Raw genomic sequence first — 22,871 nt, 5'->3', positions numbered from 1 at the left:
AGCTCATGTAATAGCTACTGAAAGTGAAGCCAGAAGCCGTACAGGTGAGTCGATGAGATTCTCCAGGCTTTTTAACTGCTGCTTCAGACTGAGTCAGTGTCTGACCAGTAACACCTGTGGACAGAAAACAAACATTAAACCTCCATCTCAGTACTCAAGAGCAGACACAGCTTATATGTGTCACTCAAATGTACCTGTTAAGCATGTTGTCATTATGAGGAGAGCAGTTAAGAAGGTCATGGTGAATGTGTGACTGTGCTCTGTGGTAAAATGTCCGTTAAAGCAGCCAGAACTCGGCGTTCGTTCCCTCTTTGCTCAGTGCACAGATTTAAATGTAGAAGGAAGAGTTCAGTTTGCATGAACTCCTCCCTCTGACTGGACAGGTGACACTCAGTTTAAAAGGAGGATTCAGAGCTGTTGGCAGGTCCACATGGAAGGTCTCACAGCAGGCACTTCATCCTCATTATTCTTCATCATCACTTTCACATGGATATACTATACTGTATAGGTGGTTCGACTGTATCCTTATACTGGCCTCCAAGCCAGTAGCCTGACCAGCCTGTCTCCATATACTACTACTAGTCCCCTACAATAGGGTCCAGACCACTATGAACAGCTGCCTTTAGATAATCGGTTATGGGTAGTGATTGAGTATTGGCATATAATCCATTCTTAATTAAGATCATTAATGCTTATTAATTATGAACAAAATTATTGAGTCAATTGTGCATCATAATTAGGAATTTGAAATTAATAATAGTTCAAGTTTTCCAGTACCATGTACATGTATCATGAAAATCTTCCTGAATGCTTCTCCACAGACTATGGACAAAGACAATAGAAATACTGCACAAACAAAAGAATGACAATGACAGTGAGTAGTGCAACAGCAACAGCAATAAATAACAGTACTAACAATAATGCCAGTTGACAGTCAGAGAACTCAGAATGAGAGGATGAGAATGAGAATGCTTAAAGTGTCAGTGTCATTTACCAATGTTCTTGGGTGGAGCAGTCCAACTCTAGTTTGAAAGGCAGCACAATGGTTAGTGTCGTACATTTTTACAGCAGTGCGGTAAAAGCTGTTCCTGTACCTATCTGTGCGGGTTTGAATAGACCTAAGCCGTTTTACAGATGATAGGGAAGAGAAAATAGTAAATTATGTATAATTCTTGGTCATTCCCACCCAGTGAGCCATAAAATGTAATGCAATACCTGGTCAGGAAATGCACCTCAGTGCTGTAGATAAAAAGAAAGACACTGTTCTTTGCTTAAGGGGGTGTGATGGTGCAGCGGATTTGGCCTGTGCTGCTTTCTGGTGGGTCTGGGGTTTGAGTCCCACTTGAGGTACCATGTGATGGAATGCTGTCCCGTCCTGGGTGTGCCTCCAGCTCCGTGCCCTTTGCTGCCAGACTAGGCCCTGGCTTGCCACATCTCCACATGGGACAAGTGGTTTCACTCAAAGTGTGAGAGTGTGTGTGAGTGTCTGCATGTCTGTTCCACTCACAGTCTTTATTAGAGTGACATCCTCTGGCCAATGATAGTACTGCACAGAAATTCCCTCATGAACAAGTGAATACCCACCCACACACACACACACACACACACACACACACATTTTCAGAACTGCTTGTCCCATACAGGGTCACAGAGCCTACCCAGCAACACAGGGCATAAGGCCAGAGAGGTAGGGGACACACCCAGGACGGGTCTGTGTAAATAGTTGTGATTAATGTTTATTTCTGTTCGTAATTTGGTGTTCCATTTTGATTGGTTATTTCATTGTTCATGCACAGTTCGTCACGAGGGGAATTCTTGGGAGTTCTGGGAGTAGAGCCTTAACTGTTGGGTGAAGTGGAGGGGGGCTGGGAGCATCTTAGTTGAACTCTCCACTATTCATGAGTGACTCAGTACTGTCTGGAACGTCTTTGTTAAGACCACTGAAAAAGACACGGACACAGTTAATAAAGAGTCTGTTCCTTTTACCCCGACTCCTGAACCTGTTTCTAGTAGGTCCACGGGGGAACGCTGAAGTATGTAGTTCAAGCAAAACACATTCTTAAGGCTCATCAATCCGTAAAATGATATACTGTACAGGTGGTTAGTCTTACTTTGTGCCAGGAGGCTGTGTGTGTCATTATCACAGTGGTCTCTCTCACCTGTCCCATGATGCACTGAGCACCTGAAAATGTTCATTGTTGAGCTCTACTTTGTGAAAACTCAAAAACATGGTGTGTTTTCCTCAGCAGAGGAAGCATGTAGTGTTGTGGTAAAGTTCTACTTGTTAGCTGAAGTTTACCAGTGTCTCTCTTTCTTACAGCTGTTCTACCATAAATAAAGAAGATTTTTACAGTTTTTTATTTGGGTGAAAGTATCCAGCTGCATAACTCGAAAGAATGTTGCACATACATTTAAAAAATGCAGGGAGCAGGGATGAGCCTGTTTGCGGAGTTGAACAAATGCTCTATTTGAACTTTACGTACATTTGTGACTGTAGCGCCATGTGCCTTTACTCCTCGAGTTCAGTCCACAATTCTCCAGTCTGCTGGAATCTAACAGATCATTAAACTGTTTAATATCCAAATGTTTTCTTAAGTGGAGGGGGCACGGTGGTGCAGTGGGTTGGCCCACAGTCCTCCTCTCCGGTGGGTCTGGGGTTCGAGTCCCACTTGGGATGCCTTGCGAGGGACTGACGTCCCGTCCTGGGTGTGTCCCCTCCCCCTCCGGCCTTACGCCCTGTGTTACCGGGTTAAGCTCCGGTTCCCTGCGACCCTGAATGGGACAAGAGGTTCTGAAAATGTGTGTGTTTGTGTGTGTTTTCTTAAGTTTCACAGTTACCCTGTGCCTAACAATTTTTGATAATGGCTTTTAATCAATAAAAACTCCAATATTTTGCGTTACACTCATCAGGCAACTGGTAGTCAGCACAGTTATTGAGTTGGTAGTACTTCATAAAACATGCATTTTCTCTTAATAATAGTTCATCGATAATTATTGGTTGTCCCTATACTATGTAATAAAACTGCAGGCAGTATTGCATCAAAACTGCACTTCCCTGCTATAGAGCTAATGAGCAATACTGTACCCACCACGGGTGGTGTGGTGGCGCAGTGGGTTGGACCACAGTCTTGCTCTCCGGCGGGTCTGGGGTTCAAGTCCTGCTTGGGGTGCCTTGTGACGGACTGGCGTCCCGTCCTGGGTGTGTCCCCTTTCCCTCCAGCCTTACGCCCTGTGTTGCCGGGTAGGCTCTGGTTCCCCGTGACCCCGTATGGGACGAGCGGTTCTGAAAGTGTGTGTGTGTGTGTGTGTGTGTGTGTGTGTGTGTACCCAACACTCTACACTTCTCTGAGTATTTCCTACAGTGACATCTTCTGGCCAGTGGTTGTACTGCACTGAAATTCTCTCAAATCAGCAAGTCTTTACCATAGAAGCTTGAATTTTAGGTATTCTAATTCGGAATTATTTCTGAAGAATAATTAAAAATTCCTCGTGGGTTAATGCAACAATATTGAAGAAGTTTTGAGACTGTAGAATAACGTAGTATGGAGAGTTTCTGACTTCAGGAAGGGTTTCATTCTGGAGAATGTGTTTGTATCAAACATCCCACTCTGCTATTGGGTTGATTCAATTAGAGTGAAATGGATCTATTTTCAAAATATAATTCCTGTTGGTCCATGAGGAATGATGTCAATACCTGTCACAGACATCAGCAGGGTAGATAGTACACAGTACACAAGTACGTTGAGGAAGGCATCCTGCAGACACACATCTGTGTGAAAAATAAAACTATTCTGGGAAGCTTGTGTGTACTATTCCAATTTTTCTAACATTATTACTGACAAATTATATTTTGTTATATTTTATATGAAATTTTGCTGATATACGGTTTTCAAAGTATTTTCCTTCAAAGTCAATATGTTCAGATTTTAACTGAGATATTTCTCCCAGATTGCTTAAAATATCAGAACTGGTAGTAAAGGAGTGTTTGACCGTCATGGGGGAACTCGGGAATCCAGCCGACGGACTCAGATGCGGTAGCAGGAATACTCAGAGGGGCAGGAAGGAGTCAAAACCAAGAGAACAAGAGCAAAGGGTCCAGGAGCCAAACAGCAGGAGAACACACGGGTAAAGAACTCACACAAGGTGCTTTGGTTGCTCTCAAGGAGATTCCGCACTCACGAGTGTCTGAGTCGCCCTGTTATCCTGTGTCTCCTTGATTAGGTGGACGTGCAGGGCACGCGGTCGGGAGCATGACATTGACAAGTACAATAGCTATAACATGGTATTTTTGGTATCACAAAACAAAATTATTACATAAAAAGTCAAACAAAATAAACTTTAAATTGTTAAATGAAATGTTGCAAAATTAAATTTTTAACAGGGTGCAGTCCGACAGACGTTTACTAAAGGCCACTGGCACAGTAGGTGTGAAACTAAATAGTTACAAAATGGCTTGAAGAAAAGTTTCTGAAATTCAACTGGGAAGACATGTGATGTTGAGAGGACATTTGATCCAAAGCAGGTGAGCTCAGAGATGAAATGTGGAGAGGAATTCTATTATTACAAATCTGCTTTGATTGAGCCGAACAGCAGGGTGGTTCATTCAGTGGACTCTAAAAAAGAAGTCGCAAGCAAAAATTATCTTAACCTGGACATTTTAATATGAATAACATAAATATTTCAGTACAGTAGATAAATGTCTCTTCGGAATGGTTCCTATTAATTTTTGTTACCAGTACCATTTTCTGCTAGATCTACCATGTGGACAAGAAGAACAAGACAGTGCTGCATGGACACACTTGAGTGACCCTCAGTGTGAGATGTACTGGAGCAGTTATTGTACAGCCCTGCAGTGTCTCCACTCACTGTGTCTCCCGCACAGTAATAAACTGCAGTGTCTTCGTCCTTCAAGTTGTTCATCTGTAAATATATCTGCTTCTGGCTGTTGTCTCTGGAGATGGTGAATCTGCCTTTAAATGAGCTGCCATAGTCTGTGCTGCTACTGTCATAACTAATATAGCCAATCCATTCCAGTGGCTTCCCAGGAGGCTGTCGGATCCAGTGCATAGCATAGCTACTGAAAGTGAAGCCAGAGGCTGTACAGGTGAGTCGATGAGATTCTCCAGGCTTTTTAACTGCTGCTTCAGACTGAGTCAGTGTCTGACCAGTAACACCTGTGGAAAGAAAATGAACATTAAACCTCCATCTCAGTACTCAAGAGCAGACGCAGCTTATATGTGTCATTAAAATGTACCTGTTAAGCATGTTGTCATTATGAGGAGAGCAGTAAAGAAGGTCATGGTGAATGTGTGTGACTGTGGTAAAATGTCAGTTAAAGCAGCCAGAACTCTGTGTTTGTTCCCTCTTTGCTCAGTGCACAGATATAAATGTAGAAGGAAGAGCTCAGTTTGCATGAACTCCTCCTTCTGACTGGACAGGTGACACTCGGTTTAAAAGGAGGATTCAGAGCTGTAGGCAGGTCCACATGGAAGGTCTCACAGCAGGCACTTCATCCTCATTGTACTTCATCATCACTGTCACATGGATAAAATATACTGTACAAGTAGTTGGTCTCCTCTTGTGGCAGGAGGCTGTGTCTGTCATTCTTACAGTAGCCTCCAGTGACTTTTTTTTTATAATATACCGTGCGGGTGGTAGGGGGGCGTGGTGGTGCAGCAGGTTTGGCCGGGTCCTGTTCTCTGGCAGGTCTGGAGTTCAAGTCCAGTTTACGGTGCCTTGCGACGGCTTGGCGTCCTGTCCCGGGTGTGTCCCCTCCCCCTCCGGCCTTGTGCGCCGTGTTGCCGGGTTGGGTTCCGGTTCTCCGCAACCCTGCTCAGGACAAGCAGTTTCAGTCAATGCATGCGTGCGTGCGTGCGTACGGGTGGTTCAGCTGTATCCTGAGACTGGCCTCCTCAGTAGTAGCCTGATCAGCCTGTGTCTATATTCTACTGCTACTCCCCTACAATAGCTTTCAGACCACTACGACCCTGTGTTCAGACAAACGGTTATGGATAGTGACTGAGTAATAGTATATAATCCATTCTTAAATAAGCTCAATAAAGCTTAGAATCAGAATCAGAATCAGAATCAGAACGAGCTTTATTGCCAAGTATGTTCGCACATACAAGGAATTTGTCTTGGTGACAGGAACTACCACAGCACAGACAGAATGACAGTGACAAGACAGGTGAAAAGATGGAGTATGTGAGCAAGGGATAAAAAATATTTAAAAATATAAAGTACCCAATATACAAAAATAGTCACTAGATACAAATGCAAGAGAGTGTAAGAGAAATGTGATAAATAGTTATAAATATAAATATAAATAGCATTATGTATTGCACGGTTTACTCTCTAGGGGAGAGATTTAGGTGTTCATGAGGTAGATGGCCTGAGGAAAGAAACTTTTCTTATGCCTGGCTGTCCTGGTGCTCAGTGCTCTGTAGCGCCGGCCAGATGGCAAGGGTTCGAAGAGGAAGTGGCCTGGATGTGAGGGGTCTAGAATGATTTTGCTCGCCCTTTTACTGACTCTAGACGAGTGCAGTTCTTGGAGAGCTGGGGGGGATGTGCCGATGATTCTTCCAGCGGTCCGGACTATTTGCTGTAATCTTTTGAGATCTGATTTTGTGGCTGAGCCGAACCAGACAGTTATAGAGGTGCAGAGGACGGACTCAATGACTGCAGAGTAGAATTGCAGCAGTAGCTCCTGTGGCAGGTTGAACTTCCTTAGCTGACGAAGGAAGTACAACCTCTGCTGGGCCTTCTTCACAATGGAGTCTATGTGGAGCTCCCACTTCAGGTCCTGTGAGATGGTGGTGCCCAGGAACCTGGATGACTCCACTGTTGCCACAGTGCTGTTCATGATGGTGAGTGGGGATAATGCTGAGGTGTTTCTCCTGAAGTCTACGATCATCTCCAGGGTTTTGAGCGTGTTCAGCTCCAGGTTGTTATGACTGCACCAGACAGCCAGCTCTTGGACCTCCTGTCTATAAGCAGACTCATCGCCATTCCGGATGAGGCCGATGAGTGTGGTGTCGTCTGCAAACTTCAGGAGTTTGACAGAGGGGTCTTTTGCGGTGCAGTCGTTGGTGTACAGGGAGAAGAGCAGTGGGGAGAGCACACATCCCTGGGGGGCTCCAGTACTGATTGTGCGAGTTTCGGATGAGAATTTTCCCAGCCTCACTATCTGCTGCCTGTCTGTCAGAAAGTTGGTGATCCACTGACAGATGGAGGTGGGCACGGAGAGTTGGGTTAATTTGGACAGGAGGAGGTGTGGGATGATGGTGTTGAAGGCTGAGCTGAAGTCCACGAACAGGATTCTCGCATAAGTCCCTGGTTTGTCCAGATGTTGCAGGATGTAGTGCAGTCCCATGTTGACTGCATCATCCACAGACCTGTTTGCTCGGTAAGCAAACTGCAGGGGGTCCAGCAAGGGTCCAGTGATGTCTTTCAGGTAGTCCAACACCAGTTTTTCAAGTGACTTCATGACCACAGACGTTAGGGCGACAGGTCTGTAGTCATTAAGTCCTGTGATTTTGGGTTTCTTTGGGATGGGGATGATGGTGGAGCGTTTGAAGCAGGAAGGAACTTCGCACATCTCCAGTCATCTGTTGAAGATCTTTGTGAAGATAGGGGCCAGCTGGTCAGCACAGGTTTTTAGGCAGGCCGGTGAGACACCGTATGGGCCTGGTGCTTTCCTTGTCTTCTGTTTGATGAAGACCCGACGCACCTCCTCTTCGCAGATCAAAGGTACAGGAGGGGGGGAGGTGGGGGTTATTTGAGTTGTTAAGTGATTGGTGGAGAGAGGGTCTGAATGGGTGTGGGGTGTGAGACAGGGTTTATCAAACCTGCAATAAAACTCATTCAGATCGTCGGCTAGTTGTTGAGTTGACACGGTGCCGGGGGGTGGTGTCTTGTAATTTGTGATGTCTTTCATGCCTTTCCACACCGACGCAGGATCGTTGGCTGAAAACTGTTTCTTCAGCTTTTCAGAGTAGTTTCTCTTAGCCACTCTGATCTCCTTTGCCAGTGTATTTTTGGCCTGTTTATACAAGACTCTTTCCCCGTTCTTGTAGGCGTCTTCTTTGGCCTGACGAAGCTGTTTGAGCTTTGCAGTGAACCACGGTTTGTCATTGTTGTATGTTAAACGAGTCCTGGTAGGGATGCACATATCCTCACAGAAACTGACATATGATGTTACAGAGTCTATGAGCTCATCCAGATCGCTAGCAGCAGCCTCAAAAACACTCCAATCAGTGCACTCGAAGCAGGCTTGTAAGTCCTGCTCTGCTTCCCCAGTCCATCTTTTAACAGTTCTTATTACAGGTTTAGCTGATTTCAGTTTCTGCCTGTAGGTCGGTATAAGATGAACCAGGCAGTGATCAGAGAGCCCCAAAGCTGCCCGTGGAACAGAGTGATATGCATCCTTTACTGTGGTGTAGTGGTCCAGTATTACTGTCTCTGGTGGGACATGTAATATGCTGTCTGTATTTTGGCAGTTCACGGGAGAGATTTGCTTTATTAAAGTCCCCGAGAATGATTATAACAGAGTCCGGGTGTTGTTGCTCTGTGTCAGTGATCTGGTCGCCCAGCTGTTGCAGCGCTGCGTTCACACATGCTTGCAGTGGAATGTAAACACTTACGAGAATGAACGAGGAAAACTCCCGCGGTGAGTAGAAAGGCTTGCAGTTGATGAAGAGCGCTTCCAGGTCGGGACAGCACATCTTCTTCAACGCTGTCACATCTGTACACCATCTTTCGTTGATGTAGAAGCATGTCCCACCGCCACGTGATTTCCCCGCTGATTCCGCGTCGCGATCCGCTCTGAACAGCTGGAAACCCGGCAGATGTAGCGCGCTGTCCGGGATGGCTTCATTCAGCCAGGTTTCCGTGAAGCACAGAGCAGCAGAGTTTAAAAAGTCCTTGTTTCTTTGGGACAGGAGGAAAAGTTCATCCATTTTGTTGGGTAGGGAGCGGAGATTCGCCAGATGGATACTAGGCAGCGCTGTTCTAAAGCCGCGCTTTCTGAGCTTGACAAGCGCGCCGGCTCGCTTTCCGCGCTTGCGCGTCTTGGAGCGCTTGAGTAGCGCCGCTGCACCTCCGACTACAATGTCCAGCAAAACGTCAGAATAGTCGAAAACCGGTAAAATGTTGGGTGGTGTGTATTGCCGAATGTTTAGCAGTTCTTCCCTGGTAAAACTGATTGTCGGAGTATAACTAAAGACAGGGCAAACTAACAAAAACAGTAAAACAACTGTGGAGCTCCACACCGAGGCGGCCATCCGCGGCGCCATCATGAGCAAGAAGTAATGATGAACAAAATTACTGAGTCAGTTCTGCATCATTATTATGGATTATTCATTATCAGTAGGAAATTATGTATAATTATTGGTCAGTACCACCCAATGAGCCAGAAAATGTCATGCAGTACAGGGTCAGGAAATGCACCTCAGTGCTGTGGACCAAATGAGAAATATACCGCTGTACTCCTCTCACAGCCTTTATTAGACCGACATCCTCTGGCAAATGGTAGTACTGCATTATAATTCTCTCGTCAACTGACGTGAATTAATTTATTTACACTTACATTTATTCAGATAATTAATTTATTCTTTTCCTGTTGAACAGTGCATTACAAAACCCAAATGGAAATTGGAAGTTCATAAAAGTTCATTTGCTCTCCAGGTGATTCATTAAAAAAATTAAATTTTGAAATGTGAAAATAGAAGAAATAACTTGTTGAAGTCCACTTGGAGTTTAAAAAAGACTCACAGGAAGCAGCTGCCAGCAGTAACAGCAGAGACACAGGGAACATGTTTGTGCTGAAGCTGAACTGGAGTGAAGATCTATGAGTGTCTCCTGCTGGGGTCTGTGTCCATCACTGGTATTTAAGAGTCAGGACTAAGTCATGTTTGCATACACTGGGGGTGTGGTACTATAGTACCTGTGTGTAAATTACAGCTATAAAGGAGGGAACGTCACTCACTGTGCTGCTGGACTGTAGACAGGACTGCACTAAAGAATGAAATCAGTCATCTGATCAAACAGTTTTATCACTTTGGGGTTTTTAACTAATGTTCTGTAGGAAAATGTGTTTTGTCTTACCAGACTGATCAGGATTCTCAAACAATGCAGAATGTGTTTGTCTCAAAAATGTGACCCACCACTGGGGTGATTCCATCAAAATGTAGTGCATCTTCTTCCAAAAAGAGAGAGAAATTTACCCACAGAGACACTTCAGTCATGGGCAACTGATACTGATAAAGAGTTATTAGAAAACAGTGGAGAAAAACTGTAAAAGATTTCTAGAAGAGTCTAAATAGCAGCATGGGAACATCAAATATGTTTGTTCAATTTGCTGACTCTGCAAAGTCTGCAGATCAATTTTCTCTGCTAATTCTGAGATCAACGCCAACAGCAGTGATCCCCAAAAATTAAGAAAAATGCTGCTTCTCCTTAACTGTAGCAGAGGAAACAGCATATTGGCTGCACAATGCGGAGTCAAACCTTATAAACACCCTGTGAGAGATGAGGTGCATCACAGGGGTCACACACTATACTTGGTTCTTCATAGTGGGAGGACAGACACAGACAGAGGGAGAAAAATTTAAAATGTTTCTATTGTGGACTTGTTCACATGGAATTCCGTTAACAAAATAATTATGAAATAAAAACACTGGACCAGAAAGAATAAAAAAGAAGCAATGAGACAATGTTTGTTAGGAGTAATGGAGAGGTTTTTATATGGAAGCATTCAGACACAGGGACCCCTCTCTTTTACTGCAGGGAAAGTTAAACAGGTGATTATTATATTTTGCATTAAACTAAATAGTTCTGGGTTTCACCTTAATAGAATATGCAGATGACTTAGTCCTAGATACCTGAGACAGGAGCTCTCCCTAAACCAGTGAGAACTACACACACACACACACACACACATTTTCTGAACCGCTTGTCCCATACAGGGTCGCGGGGAACTGGAGCCTACCCGGCAACACAGGGCGTAAGGCCAGAGGGGGAGGGGACACACCCAGGACGGGACGCCAGTCCGTCGCAAGACACCTCATGCGGAACTTGAACCCCAAACCCACCAGAGAGGAGGACCCGGTCCAACCCACTGCGCCACCACACCCCCTTTTCAATGAGAATAATGAAACTTTAGGGGCAACACCAGTCATTGTCCCTCTACACTGTCGATGATAAAGGAACAAGTTGTCATTGAAACTGTAATTTAACAAGTGGTAAGTAAGGATTGATTTGTCATGGAAACGCTAAGAAACCTCTCCTAACACCTGATTGTCATGTCCACCCCTGCACCACAATTGACAGCACCTGACACCATTTAAGCATCTGACTGAGCACTCACCTTTAAAAGACCCTCCTCAGCCCCTGTATGATTGTAGAATCTTGCTGAGGCAGCTAGTTCTCCTGTGCTATGTCTAGTGACTCCTTGTCCCTTGCTTCCTGTTGCCATTTCTTGGCTTTTGACCCTTTGCTTCGTCCTCTGACCACGTCCCTGGATCCTCACTCTGACTGCCGATCGACCGACTCTTCGCCCGTCCCTGACAACGAGAACTTGCCTGATCCCTTGGTTCTTGATGACCGATCCTGCACTTGGTCCAGCTGTCCCCGCGTCTCCACTTCCATGTGACACTGATTATCTTCTATTTACTCCAGTGTAATAAGAGTGAAGTTATACAAATGAAATGTGTGGGGGCAGGTCATACAAACAGGCCTCTTCTCTGTAAGTGGTTCTGTGTTCTTCCCAGTTCATAGACAAACACAGCCTGTCTGAAACCGCTTGTCCCAAGTTGGGTCGCAGTAAACGGGAGCCTAACGCACACCCTAACAGGGTGCAAGGCTGGAGGGGGAGGGGCCACACCCAGGATCGGACGCCAGTCCGTCGCAAGGCACCCCACGCCAGGCTTAAATCCCAGACTCGCCAGAGAGCAAGACCTGGCAAAGCCCCTTCCCAGTTCAGGATGGGTTCATATAACACTGATACGTTGATCATTTTGAAATTACTGTTGATAAATACTGTTCAGTTTTACAGTGTTTTCAGTCTTGTTGCTTGATCAACAGTGAGCTGAGTGATCTAGAAATGTCTTTTTGAAGAGTGGATGGAGAAACACACAGAATAAAACATAGGAATAGGAAGATGTCTGAGTTAAAGTGTAACAGAGCGTGGCACAAACACGCAGGACACATCCGGTCGGTGGAAGGGTTCTTTTATTTACATGTGAGGTCCTTCAGTGGAGGCGAATCGTGCAGGGGAGGTGCTCTCTTCTGTGGTCTGTGCCAGTGCTGTGCAGTTGGTGCTGGATGCTGGGACCTTCTTGGCCTTGGTTCTGTTGTCCCTGTTTGTCTCCAGAGCCTGTGGACCTCTCACTGTGTGGGTACATGGGGTAAAATAGGGGCAATTATTACCCGCTGGTGTGTTGAAGTCCCTCCTCTTCCTCCTCCTCACCTCATCCCTCTCTTGCAGCCTGGGAACATTTTTATACCTTCGTTGTAACATGGAAGAAAATTATGAGTTCAAAGATATGTGGGACAAAGGCAAGTGTCCAGTGCGATGTCAGTCTGTAACAGTCATTTGAGGAGCAGTTACTTTCACTTAATTTATTCACAATTGTTCTCCATTAATGGAGATGGTTTTTTTTTTTTTTTCAGAATCCTTGTCTGGTGTTTATATACATTTAAATATTAAATTCCCTGAGTTTTGCCACTGTCATGACACAAGGGAGTAGAATCCTTGGTCACCACAGGCACCATCTGAGATCCATGCAACTAACCCAACACATCTGTTTGCAATGAGCCTCATAATCAGTTCCCAGCCCTATGAAAGGGAGTAAAGACACATCACTCATTTGTGGATTCTTGATCAGCCCTTCATTGCTTTCTCAGTGATTCTGTAGTGATTCCTGCTCTCTGAATTGTTTCTCATGTTACCATCCAGTGTGTCTTTGTTCCTGTCCTGACCTCCTGTCCTCTCTATGCCAGTCCTTTGTAATCCTCTCCAGGTCCTGTGTATCACCCCGTTGCTGCCACGTCTCCTTGTATTAACTTTTGACAGCACAGTTTCATTTACTGTAAGAACACTTTGAGTGTCTTATTCCATGCCCTTTGTGTCACCCATGCACTTTAAATCTGGATTGACACTATGAACATATACATAAAATATTGTCACACATTAAATTAAAAAGTGAAGTACAGTACTGTGCAAAAGTTTTAGGCACTGGGTTGGGGAACAAAGCTGTAAAGTGAGAATGCTTCCAAAAATAATGCTCTTAATTAATAAACTTCCTACAGAGCTTAGTAACTCTCCAGCGTCAGCAAGAGCTTGTCCCAGCAGGGTCGCGGTGGGCTTGGCCGGGTCCTGCTCTCTGGCGGTTCTGGGGGTCAAGTCCTGCTTGGGGTGCCTTGCGATGGACTGGCGTCCTGTCCTGGGTGTGGTCCCTCCCCCTCCAGCCTTGCGCCCTGTGTTGCTGGGTTAGGCTCCGGTTCGCCACGACCCCACTCAGGACAAATGGTCTCAGACTGTGTGTGTGTGTGTGTGTGTGTGTTTACTTTCTTTAATGACATACAAAACCCTTACTGTAATACTGTAACTTTTTGCTAAAGGAATGCTTGTAAATCTAAAATATGCCCTTTCCCATTGATACTAATGCAGAAGACATTAAATAACCATCTAAAACAATTATTTTTGTGAAACGTATAAGTGCCTAAGACTATTGCACGGTACTGTATTTCTCCCAGTCTCATGAAGGTAAGAAACTAGTGGTGTGGAGAGAGTGAGAGAGAGAGGAGAAATGGTTCAGTGACCCTCACTGTGAGATCTACAAGGGAAGTTATTGTACATCCCTGCAGTCTCTGCACTCACTGTGGGTCTTTAGCACAATAATACACTGCAGTGTCTTCAGGCTTCAGGCTCTTCACCTCCAGGTACAGTGTGTTTGTGGAACTGTCTTTGGTGATGGAGAACTGGCCCTTGAGGGACTCTGAGAAGATAGTGTCAGTACCAGAGCCGATGCGCCCAATCCACTGCAGTCCTCTCTCTGGTGGCTGACGGATCCAGTGCAAGTAGCTAAGAGATAATCCAGACACTTTACAGGACAGTTTCACTGAGTCTCCAGGTCTCTTCACCACTGCTTCAGAGGAGGTCAGAGACTGACAGTGAACAGCTGAAAAACAACAATTGCATGTTCAGTCATAATCTGATCATGTTTTCAATATGGATATCAATAAATACCACGGCAAGACAATATTATGAAGCAGAAATACTGTATATACATCAAAGTTAATCTTACATGATATAAGTGTTATTAAAATGAATATATTAAACGCTAATTTTTAACACTGTCGAATGAATGCAGAAAAAATGTATCTATCTGAAGGAACTGGTGAAACACGATGCTTGAATAACACTTTTTATAAGGTGATAACAGGAAATGATGTCAAGAGTTTTTCAAGAAGCAATATTTGCATCTTCAAGATGTTAAAAACTGAAAATCTCACAGCTTCAGACATAAATGAGCTAAAAAACTTTTTGCAGATATTTGCTGTATCTTGTAGTAGCTCAGTCACTCTGTAAAAGTCAGATGTGTAGAAGGGTTATGGAACCAGGCCTCTTTTTTATTAGCGGTTTACTCTGTTCTTCCTAGATGGGATGTGTTCATATGGCTCATAAAAGTTGTAATTTGATCGTATGGAAAATAATACTTGTTTTACTGTGTTTTAGTGCTTTTATTGTCCTGCCTCTAGTGAAACATTGTTTCCCACATCCCTATAAATACGCACATTTGAATCTTTCACTGCCCTGAAATTCATTACAAAATTCTTGATCACTGCAAAGGACTTTCCGTTGGTGCTGGTAGGAACTGATAATATTGGCAGTTATTGCACTGATTTAGCTCAATTATTACTTCCTCACTCTGGAAGCTGTGTTGGGATATCTGGTAGTGAAGTGATTAGAGCTTCTTCCTTTGGATCCAAATGTTACAGGGCTAAATATTATCTCTTGATTTAGTGCCCTTAAGTAAGGAACTTTTCGTAAATTGCTTGAGTAAAAATTACTCAGCTGTGTAAATGGGTAAATAATTGTAGGTAGCTTAACAATGTGCGAATGTTATCAAAATGCAACAAAGAGTAACTAACTGGCCCCAGGAGGCTCAAACAGAGACTGCAGGGGAAAAAAAAAAAAAATCAGTTTTGTTCCTGGACACTGGTCTATATTTACGTAATCTGACACTTTAAATTTTTTAAAAATTTTTACAAGTAGTGTATATAGCAGTGTAAGTCACCTTGTGTGAAGAAAGTGTGAGCTGATATCGCCACACAATGTTCATTCGAAGTTGCTTTGGAGAAACACATCTGTTAAAGGAATAAATGTAAACGTTGCTGTAAAGAATGAAAGCTTTTTTTTCAGATTTACAGTTGAACATCGTTTTTCTGAGTGATATAAAAGCTTGCTCCTCAGTTCATTTCTCATCGATGAAATCAATATAGCCATTTAAATCAGAACTAACACAGCATTGTCTTGTGTACTGTTTAGATGGTGTAATTGTACCATGATACATATTTAAGTCACCTGACCATGGCTGCCTGGGCAGGAAACCACATGACCCATGAACTAAATCAGAAAGACAAACTGCAGCGTTTGAGAAAAGACCTGCAGCCCCACCAAAACACACTGTGAACAGTTTCCCTCCCAGAAAGCAAAGTTTTCAGAAGTGTTCAAAGCAAGAATATTTACAGGATCTGTGTGACATTTCTGAATTCACTGTGTCTGATGGGTGTCCTTCATGAGCACTTGTATAACTGTGTGTCTCCTGACCAAACTACGCTGGTGAAGACCAACCAATGGCAACAACCACTTGTCCCACAGTAACCTGGAGTCTACTCAGCAACACAGGATGCAAGGAACACACCTAGGAAAGGATACCAGTCCATTGCAAGGCACCTCAAGCAGGGCTCGAACCCCAGACCCAGGCACCAGCCAAACCTGCCGCGCCACTACATCCCCCCCGCAGGTAAAGACAAATAGTTTGAAGTGTGAATTAAAATTGAGTCAAATAAAGGTAAATTCAAATAAATAAGAAAAACCACAAAATTACAGTCCCTTACTAGACATTGTGTGTGGGCAAGGTATTTTATACAGGACAGAAATGGACTGTAAGAAAAGAGCTTCATTTACTACATAAGGACTGGATTGGTTTGGTTTGGTCAGGACTGGTTCATATACACACACACACACACACACACACACACACACTTTCAGAACCACTAGTCCCATACGGGGTCACTGGGAACCGGAGCCTACCCGGTAACACAGGGCGTAAGGCCGGAGGGGGAGGGGACACACCCAGTTCATATAATCGTGGTTAATATAATAGTGGTACTGTACATTAATCAATTTGAAATTATACTGTTCACTTGTTATAGAGTACAGCTGTGACAGAGACCATGGAGACCCGAGATACAAGAGTCTAGTATAAAACTAACATTAATACTATGCTTTAGTGGTTTGAGAGGTGTAGTTTTTTGAACTCCAAGAATCAAGAAAACAGTCATAATCGTAGCAGCACAATCATATCCATGTAAGTAATTGAAAGTATATCCTTGTGAATGCGTTCGTAGTTCAGTCCAGGGCAGGAGGCAGGATGTACCTCATGGACACCTTCTAATGTACCACCCCGTCCTAATGGATAGTGAGGAGGACCAGCTGTGGCCATTTAAGGGACAGTAATAAGGACTTTAAAAGCAGCTCGTCTGACAACTGTTGGTAGTTAAAGTAGTTTGCTATGAAGAGCTCTTGGTAGTGTGTGGTTGGTGGTTTGTTTGGTGGCTTTTGGTTTTTGTTGGTTTTCTTTGGAAAAGGTTGTTCTGAGGGTTTTTTTTTTTTCCCCTGTGGGGGTTTTTCCTTTTCTGAGAACGTCCTGTTTTTAGTGATAAGGTAAATTACTCTTTATGGATTGAAACAGCTGATTTGGATAAATACTCAATAAACAGTCATTTGATTTTGTTTGTTCTAAATTTTAGTAAAATTCAGAGTGGAATTAAGAATACCTAGATGCACTTGAGAGAAATCGAAGAACTAAGATAATTAAAACACTAATTTAGACTGGAAGTGATTAAACTTGCACAGTTTTTGAATAGAAAAAAAATGCAATCTGAGTAATTAAGTGTCAGGCTTCCATGTCTTTTCAGTGAAATGGTTTACGTGGCTCCTTTCACCGAAAACTGTTGGATAAGTTCATTCCCAACTGGCTTCTCATTCAGTTTGATCTCAGATGTTTTTGTTGTCCTTCAGTGAGGAGATTTGTGACATATTGGTTTTATTTTATATGTTGCACCTTGGGTTCATTTGACATTGGGGGTGGAGAACACAGCACTTAATATACCATGTATATTAAACTTACACTTTACAAAAAATTCAGAATTCCCTTTACAGTACATATTGGCATTATGGAATTCAGTGTATTACAATATCATAACTATGATTTTCTGTGCTGGAAAGAAAGGTGTGACATAACTGCCGGAGTAAACACATCATTTTACATGATTTCCTTTCAGTACAAGAATGCCATCCTGTGGTATATTATGGCAGTGACATTGCAAACTGCACACTAAAACCACCCAGTAAAAGATACAGTTGGACACTGTAGCATCTTCCAGCTTCAGGCTCTTCAGCTACCAGTGCAGCGTGGAACTGTCTTTGGTCATGGAGAACTGGCCCTGGAAGGATTCTGAGAAGGTTGTGTCAGTACCAGTGTAAATGAACCCAATCCACTGCAGTCCTCTCCCTGGTGGCTGACGGTTCCAGTGCATCCAGCAACTGCTCATGAAGAAACCACCCATACAGAATATTATACTATACAGAATAGTTTCAGAGTCTCCAGGTCTCTTCACCACTGTCCCAGAAGAGGTCAGGGATTTCCAGTAAACTGCTGGAAAAAACAATGGGGTAAAATGGTCTGAGCAAAATAAGGGGTGCGGTGGCGCGGTGGGTTGGACCGCAGTCCTGCTCTCCGGTGGTTCTGGGGTTTGAGTCCCACTTGGGGTACCTTGTGACGGACTGGTGTCCCGTCCTGGGTGTGTCCCCTCCCTCTCCGGCCTTACGCCCTGTGTTGCCGGGTAGGCTCCGGTTCCCCGCGACCCCGTATGGGACAAGCGGTTCTGAAAATGTGTGTGTGTGTGTGTGTGGTCTGAACAAGACAATGTGTAGTGATCTGTAAATTACTATAATAGCAAAAGTATTTTATCTTACATGACACTTAAAATGAATATGCTAAAATCAACCACTAACACACGTAATACAGTCCACAAGAACGATTGTAATTTCCTGATCGATACTTAACATATTTAAAGTTGAATTGGATGGTGGAGCTGCTGTCTCCAGTTAAGGCGGGTAACATAATGTACATATAGCGAACTAATACATGATGTAACTAACTTGTGCAAATTCTCAGAGGCAGCTCTTATGCAGTTTGTGTTCCTATGATGTGATCTTTTGCCTGTTTACTGTTTTACAGTTATTTACTTGATTTACTCTAAAATATTTAATTGAACATGAGTTCTGAAGATGGTCAGTCCTCAACATAAATTAATGAGCTGGAAGACTGAGCCAGTTATTTGTTAAACAATGCAATATTTTGAGACAATTCTATGAAATCTTTCATTTGGGTAATATGAAATGTAGGTATTGGAAGTTCATTGTGGGATTCTAAAAAAGGGGCAAACATTGGGCTTGAAGCCATACCTTAAACAGAAAGGTTGAGATCTCAAAGTATTAATGAACGTTAGAATATGATTAAAGAATCAAACTAAACCAGAAAAAAACAACGCCAAAAATCACTCATCTACCTTTCAGTGGTAAAATGAAAAATGTTAATGTACATTTTCATATTCATAAGTGCTTCAATGAACCTGAATGACAGGGTGAGCTTATTCAGTCTTGAATTTAGGGATTGAAAATAGAAACTGCAGACAAAAATGTAACTTCAGTCTCCATTCATCATGTTCAGTTCTTTGTTGAAACTTCTAGAACAGTTCCAGGTGGACAAGAAGAACAAGACAGTGCTGCAGAGATACACTTGAGTGACCCTCAGCATGAGATGTAGTGGAGCAGTTATTGTACAGCCCTGCAGTGTCTCCACTCACTGTGTCTCTCGCACAGTAATAAACTGCAGTGTCTTCGTCCTTCAAGTTGTTCATCTGTAAATACAGCTGGTTCTGACTGTTGTCTATGGAGATGGTGAATCTGCCTTTAAAAGAGCTGCCATACTCTATGTCACTACTGTCATCACTAATATAAGCAATCCATTCCAGTGGCTTCCCAGGAGGCTGTCGGATCCAGCTCATATAACTGCTACTGAAAGTGAAGCCGGAGGCTGTACAGGTGAGTCGATGAGATTCTCCAGGCTTTTTAACTGCTGCTTCAGACTGAGTCAGTGTCTGACCAGTAACACCTGTGGAAAAAAAATAAACATTAAACCTCCATCTCAGTACTCAGGAGCAGACACAGCTTATATGTGTTGTTAAAATGTACCTGTTAAGCATGTTGTCATTATGAGGAGAGCAGTAAAGAAGGTCATGGTGAATGTGTGTGATTGTGGTAAAATGTCGGTTAAAGCAGCCAGAACTTGGCATTCGTTCCCTCTTTGCTCAGTGCACAGATATAAATGTAGAAGGAAGAGCTCAGTTTGCATGAACTCCTCCCTCTGACTGGACAGGTGACACTCGGTTTAAAAGGAGGATTCAGAGCTGTAGGCAGGTCCACATGGAAAGTCTCACAACAGGCACTTCATCCTCATTGTACCTCATCATCACTGTCACATGGATAAAATATACTGTACAAGTAGTTGGTCTCCTCTTGTGGCAGAAGGCTGTGTCTGTCATTCTTACAGTAGCCTCCAGTGACTTTTTTTTTATAATATACCATACGGGTGGTAGGGGGGTGTGGCGGCGCAGCAGGTTTGGCCGGGTCCTGTTCTCTGGCAGGTCTGGAGTTCAAGTCCAGTTTACGGTGCCTTGCGACGGCTTGGCGTCCCGTCCCGAGTGTGTCCCCTCCCCCTCCGGCCTTGTGCCCCGTGTTGCCGGGTTGGGTTCCGGTTCTCCGCAACCCTGCTCAGGACAAGCAGTCTCAGTCAATGCGTGCGTACGTACGGGTGGTTCAGGTGTATCCTGAGACTGGCCTCCTCAGTAGTTGCCTGACCAGCCTGTGTCTATATATTACTGCTACTCCCCTACAATAGGTTTCAGACCACTATGACCCTGCGTTCAGACAAACGTTTATGGATAGTGACTGAGTAATACTATATAATCCATTCTTAATTAAGCTCAATAATCCTTAGTAATGATGAACAAAATTACTGAATCAATTCTGCATCATTATTATGGATTATTCATTATCAGTAGGAAATTATGTATAATTATTGGTCAGTACCACCCAGTGGGCCAGAAAATGTCATGCAGTACAGGGTCAGGAAATGCACCTCAGTGCTGTGGACCAAATGAGAAATATACCACTGTACTCCTCTCATAGCCTTTATTAGAGCGACATCCTCCGGCTAGTGGTAGTACTGCATTATAATTCCCTCGTCAATTTGATGTGAATTCATTTATTTACATTTATATTTATTCAGATAATTAATTTATTCTTTTCCTGTTGAATAGTGCATTACAAAACCCAAATGGAAATTGGAAGTTTATACAAGTTCATTTGCTCTCCAGCTGATTCATCAAAACAATTAAATTTTGAAATAACATATTGAAGTCCACTTGGAGTTTAAAAAAGATTCACAGGAAGCAGCTGCCAGCAGTAACAGCAGAGACACAGGGAACATGTTTGTGCTGAAGCTGAACTGGTGTGAAGATCTACGAGTGTCTCCTGCTGGGGTCTGTGTCCATCACTGGTATTTAACAGTCAGGACTAAGTCAGGTTTGCATACACTGGGGGTGTGGTACTATAGTAACTGTGTGTAAATTACAGGTATAAAGAAGGAAACTTTCATTTCTTGGCAGCGTGGTGGCGTAGCAAGCAACAATGCTGTCTCTCAGCGCCTGGGTGATGTGAGCAGATGTGGGTTCGATCTCTACTCTGTCTGTATGGAGTTTGCATGTTTTCGCCGTGTCCATGTGGATTTCTTCCCACACTCCTGAAACATGCTGTTCAGGTTCTACTATAGTGTGGGAGTGACAGAGAGAGTGTGTTCCACTGATGTATGGATGAGTGACACCTTGTAAGTAGTGTATCTAGCAGTGTAATTTACCTTGGTGAATAAGGTGTGTGGGCTGATAACACTACGTTGAGTTCATTGGAAGTTGCTTTGGAGAAAAGTGTCTGCTAAATGTAATGTGCTGTCAGACTGTGGACAGGACTGAACTAAAGAATTAAATCAGTCATCTGATCGAACAGTTTTATCACTTTTATCAGAAAGAGTCTAAATACCAGCATAAGAACATAAAATGTGTTTGTTCAATTTGTTGACTCTGCAAAGTCTGCAGGTGAACTTTCTCTGCTAGTTCCGAGATCAACAGCAGTGATGCCGAAAAATGTAGTAAAATGCTGCCCCTTAACTGTAGCACAGGAAACAGCATCTTCACTACACCATGTGGAATTAAACCTTATACCCTGTGAGAGATGAGGTACATCACAGGGGTCACACACTATACTTGGTTTTTCATTCTGACACAGACAGAGGGTGAAAGATGGAAAATATTTTCATTGAGGAGTTCTTCACAGGGCATTTGGGGAAGCCAAAAAGCCATTAACAAAAACACTGGAGCAGAAACAATAGAACAAAGCTCACAAGAAGCAACGAGACAATGTTTGTTAGGAGTAACGGGGAGGTTTTCATGTGGAAGCACTCATATACAGGGACCCCTTTCTTTCACTGCAGGGAAAGTTAAACATGTAATTATATTTTTCCAACAATGTAAACAGTTCTGGCTTCACCTTAATAGAATATAACGGTGCCACAGTCCTAGATTTCTCAGATAGGAGCTCTCCCTCAACCAAAGTGTGTGAAATTTCTGGCTACCTGTTTGATTCAACTGTCCTACAGCTAAGTTTTCTTGAAATAATTTAACTTACGAGGCAACAGAGGTACCACCAGTCATCCTCGATCTAAACCGCTGATGAAGAAACAAGTTGTCATTGAAACTACATATTTAAAACTACATATTACTAGATACAGTAATTTAACAAGTCGTTGCAGAGCAAGTCAGGATTGATTTGTCAAGGAAACCTTAAGAAACCTCTCAACACTTGATTCCCTTCTTTTTACCCCAGATGAGTGAAATCTGTCTGTGTTGGAGGGTACAGACGGACATCTTCTCTCCAGGTGGTTCTCTGCATTCCTCCCAGTTCAGGATGGGGTCATAGAGCACTGGTATATTGATCATTTTGAAATTACTGTTGGTAAATACTATTCACTTTTATAGTGTTTTTACTGTCTTGTTGCTTGATGAACAGTGAACTGAGTGATCTGGAAAAGTCTTTTGGAAGAATCGAAGGAGAGACACAGAATAAAACACAGGAATCGGAAGATGTGTGACTTGTAGTGTGACAGATTGTGGCACAAGTTGTGTTAAAGTCTCCCTACCTTCCCTGTCCTCTGTCTTGCAGCCCAGGTGTGCCACACAGAGTAACCCCTAGGATTGTAATGATCCGATTACGTTCTTAAAAAATTAATAATCACTTTGTTAAAATGTTTTTTTTTAAATATCCATTAGAAAGTACAAATATAACTGAATAAAGAAGAATTACTTTACAAGCACTTGTTTTGCAGCTTGTGGTTTTTGTACAGCTGCTGAACTGAGACAAATCAGTGTGACTCTCGAGCGCAGTAATAAACAGCCGTGTCCTCTGC

The sequence above is a fragment of the Scleropages formosus genome, chromosome 3 (assembly GCF_900964775.1).
Source record: "Scleropages formosus chromosome 3, fSclFor1.1, whole genome shotgun sequence".
Classification (NCBI taxonomy): Eukaryota; Metazoa; Chordata; class Actinopteri; order Osteoglossiformes; family Osteoglossidae; genus Scleropages; species Scleropages formosus.
This window is presented reverse-complemented; position numbering follows the sequence as displayed.